Source organism: Symphalangus syndactylus, chromosome 7 (genome assembly GCF_028878055.3).
Source record: "Symphalangus syndactylus isolate Jambi chromosome 7, NHGRI_mSymSyn1-v2.1_pri, whole genome shotgun sequence".
Classification (NCBI taxonomy): domain Eukaryota; kingdom Metazoa; phylum Chordata; class Mammalia; order Primates; family Hylobatidae; genus Symphalangus; species Symphalangus syndactylus.
In genome coordinates, this window is record NC_072429.2 from 35,441,248 (window position 1) to 35,457,158 (window position 15,911).

At 42.3% G+C, this 15,911-nt stretch overlaps 1 protein-coding gene and 1 pseudogene across 1 annotated transcript in view; one reads left to right on the forward strand and one right to left on the reverse strand.

The window, feature by feature from the left end:
• SLC36A2 (solute carrier family 36 member 2) overlaps positions 1–15,911 on the forward strand; it is a 75,894-nt gene that overhangs the window by 8,073 nt on the left and 51,910 nt on the right. The gene's annotated exons all lie outside the window — the stretch shown is intronic.
• LOC129485723 (RUN domain-containing protein 1-like) lies at positions 13,192–15,367 on the reverse strand (annotated as a pseudogene).

Sequence of the window (15,911 nt, forward strand, 5' to 3'; positions counted from 1 at the left end):
GACCTTATAGACATCTACAGAATAATCCACCAAACAACCACAGAATATACAGTCTTCTCATCTGCACATGGCACATACTCTGAGATCAACCACATGCTTGACCATAAAGCAAGTCTCAATACATTTTAAAAGACAGAAATTATACCAAGCATACTCTTGGGCCACAGTGGAATAAAAATAGAAATCAATACCAAGAAGATATCTCAAAATCACACAATTACATGGAAACTAAGCAATTTGCTCCTAAATGACTTTTGGGTAATGTGTTAGCCCATTCTTGCATTGCTATAAAGAAACACCTGAGACTGGGTAATTTTTAAGAAAAAAGGTTTTATTGGCTTATGGTTCTGCAGGCTGTACATTGCTTCTGGGGAGGCCTCAGGGAACTTTTACTCATGGCAGAAGACAAAGCTGAAGCAGGCAGGAGACATGAAAAGAGCACGAGCTTGGTGCTGGGAGCAGGGGGAGGTGCCACACACTTTTAAATGACCAGATCTTGTGAGAACTTACTCACTATTGCAAGAATAGTACCAAGGGGATGGCACTAAACCATTCATGAGAAATTCACTCTCATGATTTAATCACCCCCACCTGGCCCCACATTCAACACTGGGGGGATGACAATTGAACATGAGATTTAAATGGGGACACAAATCCAAACTATATCAGGTAAACAACAAAATTAAGGCACAAATCGAAAGATCTTTGAAATAGATGAAAACAGTGACACAACATAGCAACATCTCTGGGGTGCAGCAAAAGCAGTGTTAAGAGGAAGGTTTTTAGCACTAAATGCCTACACCAAGAAGCTAGAAAGATCTCAAATTAACACTCTAACATTGCACCTAGAGGAACTAGAGAAACAGAAACAAACTAACCCCAAAGCTAGCAGAAGAAAAGAAATAACTAAAATCAGAGCAGAACTAAATGATATTGAGAACCCAAAGGATCAATGAAGCCAAAAGTTGATTTTTTGAAAGGATAAACAAGATTGATAGACCACTAGCAAGATTAATAATGAAAAAGAGAGAAAACCCAAATAAGCACAATCAGAAATGATAAAGGTGAAATTACAACCAATCCCACAGAAATACATATGATCCTCAAGACTATTATGAACACCTCTATATACACAAACTAGAAAATCTAGAGGAAACTGATAAATTCCTAGAAACGAACCACCATCCAAGATTTATTCAGAAGGAAATCGAGACTCTGAACAAACCAATAACGAGTTTCAAAATTGAATCAGCATTTAGAAAAACCTACCAACCAATGAAATGGTTGGTTTTATTTTACCCTAGACCAGATAGATTTACAGCCAAATTCTATTAGATGTACAAAGAATAGCTGGTACCAATCCTACTGAAACTATTCCAAAAAATTGATGAGAGACTCCTCCCTAACTCATTCTATATAGCCAGTATCATCCTGATACTAAAACCTGGCAAAGACACAATGATAAAAGAAAATTACAGGCCAATATCCCTAATGAACATAGACCAAAAAGTCCTCAACAAAATACTAGCAAATCAAATAGAGCACACATCAAAGATTAATTCACCAGGATCAAGTAGACTTTATTCCTGGGATGCAAGGTTGGTTCAACACACACCAACCAATAAATGTCATTCACCAAATAAATAGAATAGAATTAAACATAAAAACCATAGGATCATCTCGATTGATGCAGAAAAATCTTTTGATAAAATCCAACATTGTTTCATAATTTAAAACCTTCAATGAACTAGGCATCGAAGGAATATGTCTCAAAATAATAAAGCCATCTGTGATAAACCCACAGCCAACATCGTCCTGAATGGGCAAAAGCTGAAAGCATTCTCCTTAAGAACTGGAATGAGACTAGTATGCCCATTCTCACCACTCCTATTTAACATAGTATTGAAGTCCTAGCCAAAGCAATCAGACAAGAGAAAGAAATAAAAGGCATCCAAATAGGAAAATAAGTCAAATTATCTCTTTGCCAATGATATGATTCTACACATAGAAAACCCTAAAGACTGCCAAAAGGCTCTTAGAAGATTTTGAAACGCAAAATCAATGTACAAAAATCAGTTGCATTTCTATGCATTGATAATGTTTAAGCTGACAGCCAAATCAAGAACACAATTTCAGGCCGGGCACGGTGGCTCACGCTTGTAATCCCAGCACTTTCGGAGGCCGAGGCGGGCAGATCACGAGGTCAGGAGATCGAGACCATGGTGAAGCCCCGTCTCTACTAAAAATACAAAAAATTAGCCAGGCATGGTGGCGGGCGCCTGTAGTCCCAGCTACTTGGAGAGGCTGAGGCAGGAGAATGGCGTGAACCCGGGAGGCGGAGCCTGCAGTGAGCCGAGGTCGCGCCACTGCACTCCAGCCTGGGTGACAGAGCGAGACTCCATCTCAAAAAAAAAAAGAACACAATTTCATTTACAATAGCCACAAAAAGAATAAAATACCTAGGAATAGATCTAACCAAGGAGGTAAATGGTTTCTACAAAGAGAACTACAAAACTGCTGAAAGAAAACATAAATGACACAAACAAATGGAAAAACATTCCATGCTCACAGATTTAAAGAATCAAGATGGCTATACTGCCAAAAGCAATATACAGATTCAATGCTATTCCCATAAACTACAAATGTTATTTTTCACAGAATTAGATAAAACTATTCTAAAATTCATCTGGAACCAAAAAAGAGCCCAAGTAGCCAAAGCAATCCTGAGCAAAAAGAAAAAAGGTGGAGGTATCACATTACCTGACTTCAAACTACACTACAAGGTTACAGTAACAAAAACAGCATGGTATTGGTACAAAAACAGACACATAGACCAATGGAACAGAACAGAGAACACAGAAATAAAGCCACACACCTACAACCAACAGATCTTTGACAAAGTTGACAAAATTAAGGAATGAGCAAAGGACTCCCTATTCAATAAATAAATGGTGCTGGGATAACTGGCTAGCCATATGCAGAAGAATAAAACTGGACTCCATACCTATCACTATATACAAAAATTAACTCCAGATGGATTAAAGCTTTAAATGTAGGACCTGAAACTATAAAAATCATAGAAGAAACCCTAGGAAATACCATTCTAGGCATTGGCCTTGACAAAGAATTTATGACTAAGCCCTCAAAAGCAATTACAACAAAAACAAAAATTGACAACTGAGACCTAATTAAACTAAAGACCTTCTGCACAGCAAAATTAACTGTCAACAGGATAAACAAACAACCTACAGAATGGAAGAAAATATTCACAAACGATGCATCCAACAAAGATCTAATATCCAGAATGTATAAGGAACTTGAATAATTCAACAAGCAAAAGAACTAAATAACCCTATTAAAAAGTAGGCAAAAGACATGAACAGACACTTCTCAAAAGAAGACATACAAGTGGCCACCAAACATGAAAAAATGCTCAACATCACTAATCAGAGAAATGCGAATCAAAACCACAAAGAGCTACCATCTCACACCAGTCAGAATGGCTACTGACTGGTAGCCGTTTACTTTTTTATAAAAAAGTAAAAAAACAAAACAAAAAACAGATATTGGCAAGGCTGTAGAGAAAAGGGGATACTTATACACTGTTGGTGGAAATGTAAATTAGTTCAGTCACTGTGGAAAGCGGTTTGCAGATTTCTCAAAAAATTAAAAATAGAACTACCATTCAAGTCAGGTATCCCATTACTGCGTATATACCAGAGGAAAATAAATCATTCTACCAAAAAGACACATGCATGCATATGTTCAACACAGCACTGTTCACAATAGCAAAGACATGAAATCAAACTAGATGTCCATCAGTTGTGAAATGGATTTTTAAAAAGTGGTACATATACCCCATGGAATACTATGCAGCCATAAAAAGAATGAAATCATATCCTTTGCAGCAACATGGATGCAGCTGGATGCTATTATCCTAAGCAAATTAACTCAAAAACTGAAAACCAAATACCACATATTCTCACTGATAAGTGGGAGCTAAACATTGGGTACTCGTGGACATAAAGATGGGAACAGTAGACACTGGGAACTACTAGACGGGGGAGGAAGGGGAGCAAGGGTTGAAAAACCACCTATTGGGTACTAAGATCGTTACCTGGGTTATAGGATCGTTCATACCCTAAACCTCAGCATCATAATAATATACCCATGTAACAAACCTGCACATGTACCCCCTAAATTTAAAAGTTGGAAATTAAATAAATAAATAAAAACCTCTTTTAGACTCATTCTCATCTGTAAAATGGGGATTATAATACCTACGAAGCATGGATGTTGTAACAACTCAAAGAAACAAGGAAGGCAAAATGATTAGCATATTGCCAGGCACAAAGTAAACAATGATTATTATTATTTTGCTTCATGATCCCTTACTATGTGTATGCAAAATATGCTAATGTGCTAGAGAAAATATCGGATAGAAAGCTGTGGAATGTTAGGCAAATCTTCTCTTTTCAGTGGGTCTCATTTTATTCATCTGTAAAATGAGAGAACTGAAAATCTCTGTACGATAATCCCTGCCAACAAGTCACCCTATTTACACACTATGATGTTCATATTTAAAATTACTATTTAATTGGGTATGGCCTCATCAGCATATTTGGGAGCTACAGCTATTTTAATCCAGCATGAGAAAAATTACTAAAAGTCAGCACTAAAAGGAGTTTAGCAGTGGTTTCCAAATATTTCTTTTTTTTTTTTTTGAGACCGAGTCTCGCTCTGTCGCAATCTCGGCTCACTGCAAGCTCCGCCTCTCGGGTTTCCGCCATTCTCCTGCCTCAGCCTCTCCGAGTAGCTGGGACTACAGGCGCCCGCCACCACGCCCGGCTAATTTCCACCACGCCCGGCTAATTTTTTTTTTTTTGTATTTTTAGTAGAGACAGGGTTTCACTGCGGTCTCGATCTTCTGACCTCGTGATCCGCCCACCTCGGCCTCCCAAAGTGCTGGGATTACAAGCGTGAGCCACCGCACCTGGCCCAAATATTTCTTATCCTTTGAACCTTTCGAATGAAATCACAAAAAGAACAAAGTATTTAAAATAAATCAGGGTTATTCTTACATAGCTCAGAAAAAATACACACATCCCTCAAACATAAATGTATGGGGATATAAATATATATGTACATTACGGTGGCTCACGCCTGTAATCCCAGCACTTTGAGAGGCTGAGGTGGGCAGATCACCTGAGGTCAGGAGTTCAAGACCAGCCTGGACAACATGGTGAAACCCCGTCTCTACCAAAAATACAAAAATTAGCCAGGTGTGGTGGTACACATCTGTAATCCCATCTACTTAGGAGGCTGAGGCAGGAGAATCGCTTGAACCTGGGAGACGGAGGTTGCAGTGAGCCGAAATCGCACCACTGTACTTCAGCTCGGGTGATAGAGTAAGACTCTGTCTCAAAAAAAAAAAATATATATATATATATATATATATACACATATTTACATACACACACATTCATATATATATACACACACATTAAAATACACACATGCAGAGCGAGAAGGAGAATATGATAAAGCAAATGTGCTAATCTTTGGGGAACTGGCAAAAAGTATATGGAAATTCTTCATACTATTCTTCCAACATTTCTGTAAGTCTGAAATATTTCAAAATAAAGTGATCATAATTTTATCCTCAATTTGAAGTGGTGCCCACATCCGTGCACAGATAACGAAGCCAAGGGCTAGAAGTGACATGATTGTCCAAGAGCATATGTTAAATTCCAAAGCCAGGGCTTACACCTGCACCCACCAGCTCCCAGACCAATTCATTTCCCACTCAAATTCTTCTCTGGTTTTCCCCTGTTGCTCTTTTTAAACAGTTTTCCTTTTAGTTCTCTTTTGACAAGACTGAGTTATTGGGAGCTGATGCTCCCACATTACCACGTTGGAACACAGAATCACAGATCATGAACAGCTGGGGCTGGAATAAAGGATGAGCAATTGGAGCTTTTTCTAGATAACCATCTCAAACCACAAATAAGGAAACAGGTTTCTTTAGTCCTGGTTCCTGTACAATATCTACTCCTTTTCCATCCTTTGGTCAGGAGCTGCTATATATTCTGATATATATGATACTTTCTTCTTAGCACCCCAAGCAAAAGGAATCCAAAATTATATTTCAGCCCACACACCTGCATTACTGCAGGTGACCTTACACCCGAAATTGGGATGGTGCTCTTCCTGGTGGGCTGAGCATAGAAACAGAACTCTGCAAAGACACCAGCTTGTACATTCTAATTGCCATTTTCCATGACAAAAATTATAATAATGATGATAGTCCTTACCAATGGGACACAAAGCTACTCGGAAGCAGAGGTAGAGGGTGATTCCTGTTAACTCAGGGGGCAATGGTTGCTGGGTCAGTTAATCCAACGACTGTCCATATATAATTTTTTCTTTTGAGATAGGGTCTCACTCTGTCTCCCAGGCTGAAGTGCAGTGGTGCGACTTTGGCTTACTATAGCCTCAACCTCCTGGGCTCAAGCGATCCTCCCACTTCAGCCTCCTGAGTAGCTGGGACTACAGGCACATGCCACCATGCCTGGCTAATTCTTGTAATATTTTGTAGGGATGGGGTTTCACTACATTGCCCAGGCTGTTCTCAAACTCCTGGACTCAAGCAATCCTCCTGCCTCGGCCTCCCAAAGCACTGAGATTATAGACATGAGCCACTGTGCCCGGCCACATGTAATAATTTTAGTTAAATCTGGAGGCCACAGATCATTTGACTTTTTTTTTTTTTTGAGTTGGAGTTTTGCTCTTGTTGCCCAGGCTGGAGTGCAATGGCATGATCTCGGCTCACTGCAACTTCTGCCTCCCGGGTTCAGGTGATTCTCCTGCCTCAGCCTCCCCGGTAGCTGGGACTACAGGCATGCACCATCATGGGTGGCTAATTTTGTATTTTTAGTAGAGACAGGGTTTCACCACGTTGGCCCTGGTTTCGAACACCCACCTTGGCCTCCCCAAGTGCTGGGATTACAGGCATGAGCCACTGTGCCCTGCCCACTTGACATTCTTACCACTTCTCAGTAAGTCAGGCAAGATGTGGGAATATTTGAAAATCGTGTTGAGTGGGATATCACTACAGAGTGACCAGCAGCTTCTTCTGCCTTTTGCTCACCATCTTGACTTTCCAAAAGCACTCAGGTTCTCAGGCACATAAACCCTTTTTGTTCTGCTCCCCACTTTGTGCTCTTATGTTAACATCCTCACTGGGAATGGGCTCCGTGTGTATGCATGGGGTGAATACAACAGAGAGTGTTTGGACCTTAAAGGCAGAGATGGGAAGTTTTAAGTGTGAGCTTCAGCTGACAGCTGTCTACATGGAGCCAGGAGCTGGTATAATGATCATGTGCAGTATTGGGAATTAAAATGTTTTATAAACTCCACAAATGAGATTGGGTGTTAATTGCTATTAATTTTACCAGGCCCACAGAGAGGTCCATGTGGACTGACGCTGCTCTGTCCAGAGTGCTTATGGCACACAATTCACATCACTAACAGGGATGATGGGTCACAGAGAACTCAGATGAAAGGAGAGGTGGCCTAGCTGAGCCCTTACAGAATGCTTAAGTGTGACTTCTGAAGTCAGTGAGACTTGGGTCCAAGTTCATGTTCCTCACTTGCTAGCTTCAAGAACTTGGGAATATTGCTTAACCTATCAAAGGCTCAGCTTCCTTACCTGTAAAATGGGATAACAGTGCCTGTTTCATAGGGTTGTAGTCAAACAATATAAATCCAAGTAAAGAGCTCAGCACAGTGCCTGTCACATAGAAGTGACTCACTAAGTTACTAATTTCCCCTTGGAAATGCAATCCCATTCATGTCATTCCTCTTTCTTTAAATAAAAAATCTAAACCAACATACTTCTTTTTTCTTGTGTGTGACCCCTAATTAATTTTTGGCTACTGTAAGACAATGGCCCTAAATAATGGAAATCTATATTCTTGATCTAATTTATAAAGAATAAAGACTTAGAAAAATATAATGGAGTAACTTGGATTTCACTTTCTGAGTAGTTTATACCCGCCAATATGGTGAAACCCCATCTCTACTAAATTAGTTGGGCGTGGTGGTGCACACATGCAGTCCCAGCTACTCAGGAGGCTGAGGCGGAAGAATCACTTGAACCCAGGAGGTGAAGGTTGCAGTGAGCCAAGATTGTGCCAAAAAATATATATATGTATGATAATAATAATAACAGTAAGAAGAAGAAGGAGGAAGAATAAGTCTAGGTGCAGTGGCTCACACCTGTAATCCCAGCAATTTGGGAGGCCACAGTAGGCAGGTCCCTTGAGGTCAAGAGTTTGAGACCAGCCTGGGCAACATGGTGAGACCTCATCTCTATTAAAAATACAAAAATTAACCAGCCGTGTTGGTGCACCCCTCTGCCTTGTAAAGGTTTTACCAGTCTGTTGAGCTTCTCTACTTGGGTGGCATCTGCCTTACCTACCCCCTGCAGTTCTACGTCTCTGCCAAGATCATTGTGCCTGTCACTGTTTCCTGGGAGTGCAAGTGCTGAACCCTCATGGTAGACCTGGGCATTGGCTCTGCCATGCTCTGTAAGACATGTGAGTAAAAGGCAGAAAGACTTGCTTCTTTTCTGTCCCTCCACCAGGCCCCAGGAGTTTACAGGAGTTGGGCCACCAGGAACTCCCTAGAGCAAGTGCAAAATTCCAGGCTTAGTAAATGTTTGTGGAATTAACCTGAACCTAAGAGAAGCACCTCGGTTAGGTTCTTTGGAGGCAAACAACAGAATATAACTCTGGACAACTTAAATTAAAACAAATGGATTTGAAGATGCCTCACAGAGTCAAGGTAAAGCTAAAGAAGCAGACATTGAGAAAGACAGGGACCGGGCAGAACCTGAGACTGAAGTCAGTGGGACTTTGCCTCTGGGATAAATTTCCACCAATTGTTTTCTGTTCTTGAGTGCAATGCTCAAGATGCAAATTCTATGAAGAGAGTGACCAATTGCACGAGCCCATCTGTTGGGCAAGGAAAGTCAGGGCTTTTTGATTGACAGTGCCACCAAGACACCCATGCAGTGAGAGGGATGGTACCTCAAAGCAAAAATGGGTTCTACACTAAGAACGGAGAATTGAGGAGTGTTAAAAGCAACAGATGTCCACACAAGTGGACATCACATGACAGAAGTCACCAGGTAAGGGTAACTGTGAAAAACAGGACGGATATGACATTAACCAAGTTAGAGAAATGGTCAGAGTTATTATCTTCAAATACTAAAAGTAGTTAAAGCTCTGGATCAGGAGGCAACTAAGTTCAAATTAAAGTATGCATCTCTCAAACCTCTCACTCAGTAGTGCTTATTCCAACCTCAGAGTATAAGCCATTCCACACTTGCTGTTTATAGACATGAAGCCAGCTTGGTGAACAGCCAGTAGGGGACCCTGAAGATCTGACAACAAAATATAAAGCCAAAAATATACAGAAGGGGCCAGGTGTGGTGGCTCATGCCTGTAATACCAGCACTTTGGGAGGCTGAGGCGGGTGGATCATGAGGTCAGGAGTTTGAGATCAGCCTGGCCAACATAGTGAAACCCCGTCTCTACTAAAAATACAAAAAAAAAAAATTAGCGAGGCATGGTGGCGGGTGCCTATAATCACAGCTACTCGGGAGGGTGAGGCAAGAGAATCACTTGAACCTGGGAGGCGGAGGTTGCAGAGGGCTGAGATCGCGCCATTGCACTCCAGCCTGGGAGACAGTGCAAGACTCTGTCTCAGAAAAAAAAAAAAAGATACAGAAGGAAACCTCTATGCTTAAGAGGTTTCATCTTAGAACCTGAACAACGACCCATAAACTTCCTAGAATTGTGTGCAAAAATGATATGTAAAGGTAGTTGTTGCTGTTTGTTTGGTTTCGTTTTTGTCTCTTTTTTTATTGTTTTGTTGGGGTTTTGCCCTAAGATTCCCTAGTTCTCCCCAATTTGGCAAAAGGGGCTGTGAAAGGTTTTGAACCTCTGCCAACAAAGAGGCTGCCCTCTCAGATGGTCTCAGTCAGAATCTGCTTCCTCAGAGCTACCTGGCCCCATCCTGGCCACTATTACTACCAGAGACAAGGATGAAAATGTAAATCATTTCTCAATTTGGAAAATGAGAATTTGTAGGAAGCCCTCTAAGGCATTTCCAGTTTGGATGGAGATTCTGGGTTTTTTCCCCTTGGAAATTCCCAGGATCTCCACAGTCTGCTCAGAGAACCAGGTTTAAAAATGCGACTTTCTCTCCCTGCCTGCCATGGCCAGGTGGAAAGAGTAAGTGAGTGACTGAGCAGGGGCCATGCCCAGGAAACAGCACATGGCTTAGTCTAAAGTTACCCATCTCCAGCTGGAGAGGGTCCATGCTGGGTCATTTCCAAGTCTCAAAGAAGCCAGGAATTCTGGTTTTGTGTATGTCTGTGCAACTTTTCCAGTTTTTAAATGGTGGCAGCTAATTCAAAAAGTGTGGTACTCAGGTGGCCAATTTGCAACAAGGACCTAGATTTTATTCCCAAGGTATTTATGAAGGCCTTTAAGCAGCCTCCCGCCCCTCTTTCTCTCTGTCTTTCTCACACACACACACACACACACACACACACACACTATCTCTCTCACACACACATACACACCTCACTTAAAGAAAATAAGATTGCCTAATAAAACAAGTTTCTTTCTGTATCTTTTTGACTTTATATTTTGTTACTGGAAGATCTTTAGGGTCCCCTACTGGCTGTTCAGCAAAATGGCTTCATGTCTGTAAATGGTGAGCGTGGAATGGCTTATACTGTGAGGTTGGAATAAGCACTGATGAGTGAGAGGTTTGAGGGTTGCATATTTTAAGCTCAACATAACAAAGAGCTTTCTTATACTGGGTGAGCAGAGGATAGTGAGTGCCCGATCTCTGAAGGTATTTAAGCAGAGGCAGGACAACCACTTTTCAAGAGAGGAATAGTTTTGCTATATAACCTATGAGAAGCTCCTTCCAAGTCTGAAATTCTCTTCCTTGGTTTTCCTTATAAGTGAAAATCAAAAATGAGTGATTAAATTACTGAATCTGAAGGATGATGCTTTTGAGCTATTGTCTGATGCACTGTAAACTGCAGATTATAGAAGGCATGAAACATATATGTTTGCCTTGAAAATATTCACTCTAGATGTGTAAACTGCTAGCTCTCATTTGTTTTAAATATACAACCCATAGATTTCTCTGCCTGCATTGTTTCTTCCTGGCTCACGCCTAATACGTAAGAACTGTTTTGGAGGCACCCTGAGTCAGACCTCTCGGGCAAGTAGCTAATAATTCATGGAGCACAGATAAGGGAACTGAAAGTGCCTCTAGAGCCAACACCCTGAAAGGAGAGGATACGTGTTGGGTCTCCCAGAGAGTTAGTTTCAGAGCAAGGACTAGAACACAGGTCTGATTCCCAATCTAGGGTGCAACATGTTATGCAGCTCACACTAGGAGACTTTTTTTGGAAGATAAAAACATTTTAGAGAGAAAAATTTGAAGAATTTCAGAAATGAAGACATTTACCTTCATGGGATAGGGTTCTCTTTTTTTTGTCACAAAACACTATGATTTTATTAGCAACCACATATGTATCATTTTCCACTACCTTTTACAATGGACTTGTTTCACAAGGAAGGTGAACTAATTCTAATGAAATACCAATAACGTATCTTAAACAAGTAACATGTTGCTGAAAAAAATTTAAGTTAAAGGCCGGGTGCAGTGGCTCACACCTGTAATCTCAGCACCTTGGGAGGCCGAGGCAGGCATATCACCTGTGGTCAGGAGTTTGAGACCAGCCTGGCCAACATGGTGAAACCCTGTCTCTACTAATAATACAAAAATTAGCTGGGTGTGATGCCAGGCGCCTGTAATTCCAGCTACTTGGAAGGCTGAGGCAGGAGAATTGCTTGAACCTGGGAGGCGGAGGTTGCAGTGAGCTGAGATGGTGCCGCTGCACTGCAGTCTGGGCAACAGGGCGAGACTCTGTCTCAAAAAAAAAATTAAGTTAAAATGCACTACGTTATGTAGTGCAGAAAAAAAGTGCAGCTGGCAATTTAAGACATGATAACAATGCTGAATCAGTAGTGTTTGGAGTGATGTATTTTGCCCATCTTTGGCCATTCCTAGAGTAGTACTCATCACAAGCTGTATGACAAATGTGAACATCATAAGCTGTATGACAAATGTGAACTAATGAGGCTAAAGTACTGAAGACCAAATAGAACCATTCTAGAGTCAGTTTCACAATGAAATACTCCACCCCCTGGCCTGGAAACAGTGATCTGCTGCAGTTGCTATCCTGCTGTGGCACCTATCCCTGCTGCAGTACTTATTACCAGATCAGGTGTCCTCCAGCCAGCCAGCCTCCAGGACAAGTGGTGCCCAGTGAGTCATAACCCAAAGAGGAACAGCTGCAGGTTAACCAATTTGTATTCCTGTACATACTCGACTTGGGTGGCAAGGATTTTCTCGTTTAACTTGAATATATTTACTTCTAAAAAGACTGTGGGCCAGGTGCAGTGGCTCACACCTGTAATCCCAGCACTTTGGGAGGCCGAGGTGGGCAGATCACGAGGTCAGGAGATTGAGACCATCCTGGCTTAAATGCTGTTTTCAGATATCCCCATTCCTAGTTTTAGAGGTAGCCATGGAATATATAGTCTCCTCTGGCTTTGGGGTCAGGAAGAAAGGGAAATCTATTCATAAAAGGAATTTAAATTCTGGCCTTGGCCTCTCAAACATGCTTCAAGTGAAAGAAGATGGCTCAACTAACAGGTTCCTCCAGGCAAAATTATTCTGTGACCAATGACTCACTCATGTTGTCACTCATGGCCATAAAGAGAATGGTTAAAGCAACCCAGGTTTTCTGAGAATCAGATTTGGCCCAATGAGTTGGGGTACTATGTGCCACAATTAATTTCTTTAACACGGGCTCAAGCACATGTGCCCACATGTATGTACACTATGGTTACACACCAGGGCAGAACCTTCTTAACAAGAGAGTCTCCAGCACATCTTTCCAAGATGCTAAGTTGGTGGGGAAAACACACTTTGCACTCATTTGGCTGATGACCTAAGCAGGGTCTGGGAAAAATGCCTTTAACCCCATCTTTGATTCCTTGCTTCTATGCTAGAAGACTAACACATCTATCCCTACTGAGCAAGGAGCTTGCCTGGGGTCAGGGCATTCTCATCAAAAGGCATGGCCAGATCTACAGGGAGGCTGAACTTGAGGCTGCTGAGGCGACTGTGCAGGTTGAGGGCACTCTCAAAGCCTGTGTGTACTACGTAGCTCCCAGGCTGGTAGTGAGGCTCGATGAGTGACCCGGACTTGCAGATGAGGTTCACCCATGACATCAGACGCTGCTCATTCAGTGCCATGCACACCAAAGCCTTCAATTCAGAGTCTGCACTGTGCGTAAAAGGGTCGTGCTCTGTCAGCACCATGTGGATGACTGTCAGTAGGCTCTCTTTGGGGGTCACATCAGTGCCTCCTGTAACAGGAAGGGCGAAGACTGGGAGAGCTCCTGGGCTGGGCATAAGCACCGCCATTTTTAGCATGGTAGTACTGTAACCCCCCAAGGGGTTTACCTTGCTGGCTGCCTAGACAGAGCAGATTCATCAAGACAGGGGAATTGCAACAGGGAAAGAGTAATTCACACAAAGCTGGCTTTGCGGGAGATCAGAGTTTTATTATTACTCAAATCAGTCTTCCCAGGCATTTGAGGGCAGAGTTTTTAAGGATAACACGGTGGGTGGGGGGGCAGGGCCAGTGAGCCACGAGTGCTGATTGGTCAGGGTTGAAATCACAGGGAGTCAAAGCTGTCTTCTTGCACTGAGTCAGTTCCTGGGTGGGGGCCCCAAGATCAAACGAGCCAGTTTATCAATCTGGGTGGTGCCAGCTGATCCATCAAGTGCGGGGCCCGCAAAATATCGCAAGCACTGATCTTAGGAGCAGTTTACGTAGGGTCACAATCTTGTAGCCTCCAGGTACATGACTCCTAAACCATAATTTCTAATCCTGTGGCTAGTCTAGTCCCCAGGTAAGAAGGAGATCTGCTTTGGGAAAGGGCTGTTACCATCTTTGTTTAAACTATAAACTACAAACTAAGTTTCTCCCATAGTTAGTTCAGCTTGTGCCCAGGAATGAACAAAGACAGTTTGGGGGTTAGAAGCAAGATGGAGTCGGTTAAGTTAGATCTCTTTCACTGTCTCAGTCATAATTTTGCAAAGGCGGTTTCAGTACTTTACAAAGAACTCCCAGGGGTGCATGGGCTCAGGGGCTGAGGAGAAGGCTGGCAGCAAACGAGCAATAAGAGCCATGATGAGGCTCATTCCTGAGGAGGAGGCATATAGTCCATGGGCTAGCAGGTCCCTCACAGCCACCATCAGCTCCTTCCACACAGCCATGGCCAGCTCATCCTTGCCTGCCAGAGAGAGGTCCTGGAGGATGGCAGAGGTGGTGACACGGTTGTGTGGCTGGTGCCTCAAGGCTAGCTGCTTCACTCTGTCCACTGACACCTCCAGCCTCTTCAACAAGGGAGCGTAGTCTGTCACCTGGCCCCTCTGTTACAGGGTTGGAGGGATCTGGCCTGTGGCACAACCAAATTAGCTAACAGTGAAATCTGGAGCATTGCCAGCACTTGCGGCATCAGGTGCAGCCCTGTCCCTTGGACTTTCTTCCCGTCCCCTGCATTTGTTTTGCTGTGTCCTGGAGGCAGTGGGTCTGCTGCTGCCAGTTCTGGTGGAGGCATTTCCTGTCTTCCCAGAGGCCTTGCGCTCACAGTGTCCACCACCTGTCTGCAAGGGGCTTCCCACTTCATCTTGGATGAAGTCAATGAACATCTAGAGGTCTCCAATCTGAGTTTTCAGTTGCTCAACCAACTGATCTTTGACTAGGGCTGAGTTGACGATGTGAGCCACTACTGCATCTACACACTGACGAAGCTCTTCAGTGGACAGGGAACTGATGTCCTCATTCAGATGCATGTCCATTTTCTTTATTAACTTGTCTAGGATCACCCACTCTCTTTCCAACACACGAACTGCGGCAGGGCATCGTAACTGCTCTTGGATAGGCAAATGTTTCCAAGTCATCTAGCTGGGTCTTGAGCTGCAGCATCCGTTCTTTCTGCTTCTTCCTTTGGGTTTCCAGACGCTCTTGTTTTTCCTGCTCACTCTGGTCCTCGCCCCCAACTGTGGCCGGTCTCCTGGCAGCTAATTTGTATATTTTTGGTAGAGAGGGGGTTTCACCACGTTGGCCAAGCTGGTCTCGAACTCCGGACCTCAGGTGATCTGCCTGCCTCAGCCTCCCACCTAGGGTTCTTTTTAACCTTTCCTCATTATCCTTTTAATGCCAATAGGATCCAGAGTGATGTCCTATTTTTCATTTCTGATATTGGTAATCTGTGTCTTCTGTCTTTTCTTTCTTGAACAGTCTGGTAGATTTTATTGATGTTTTCAAGCAAATAATTTTCTGGTTTATTAATTTTCCTCTATTGTTTTTACACTGCTTTCAATTTTGTGCATTTTTTCTTCTTTTTCTCCCCTTCACCTTGCTTTGAGCTAATTTTTTTTTCTAGTTGCTTGACATCAGAGTTTAGATTATCGATTAGAGACCTATTTTCTTTTCTAATATAAGCACTTAATGCTGTAATATTTCTTGTATGCCTGCATTAATATAGTAGTTGCTAGCCACATTGAGCGCTTGAAATGTGACCAATCTGAATTGAGATGTGCCATAAGTATAAAATAAATACTAGATTTTAAAACTGTAATACAAAAAAATGTAAAATATTTTAATAGTTTTTACATTGTTACACATTGAAAGAGTAATATTTGGGGTATATTGTGTTAAGTTAAATATAATGTTA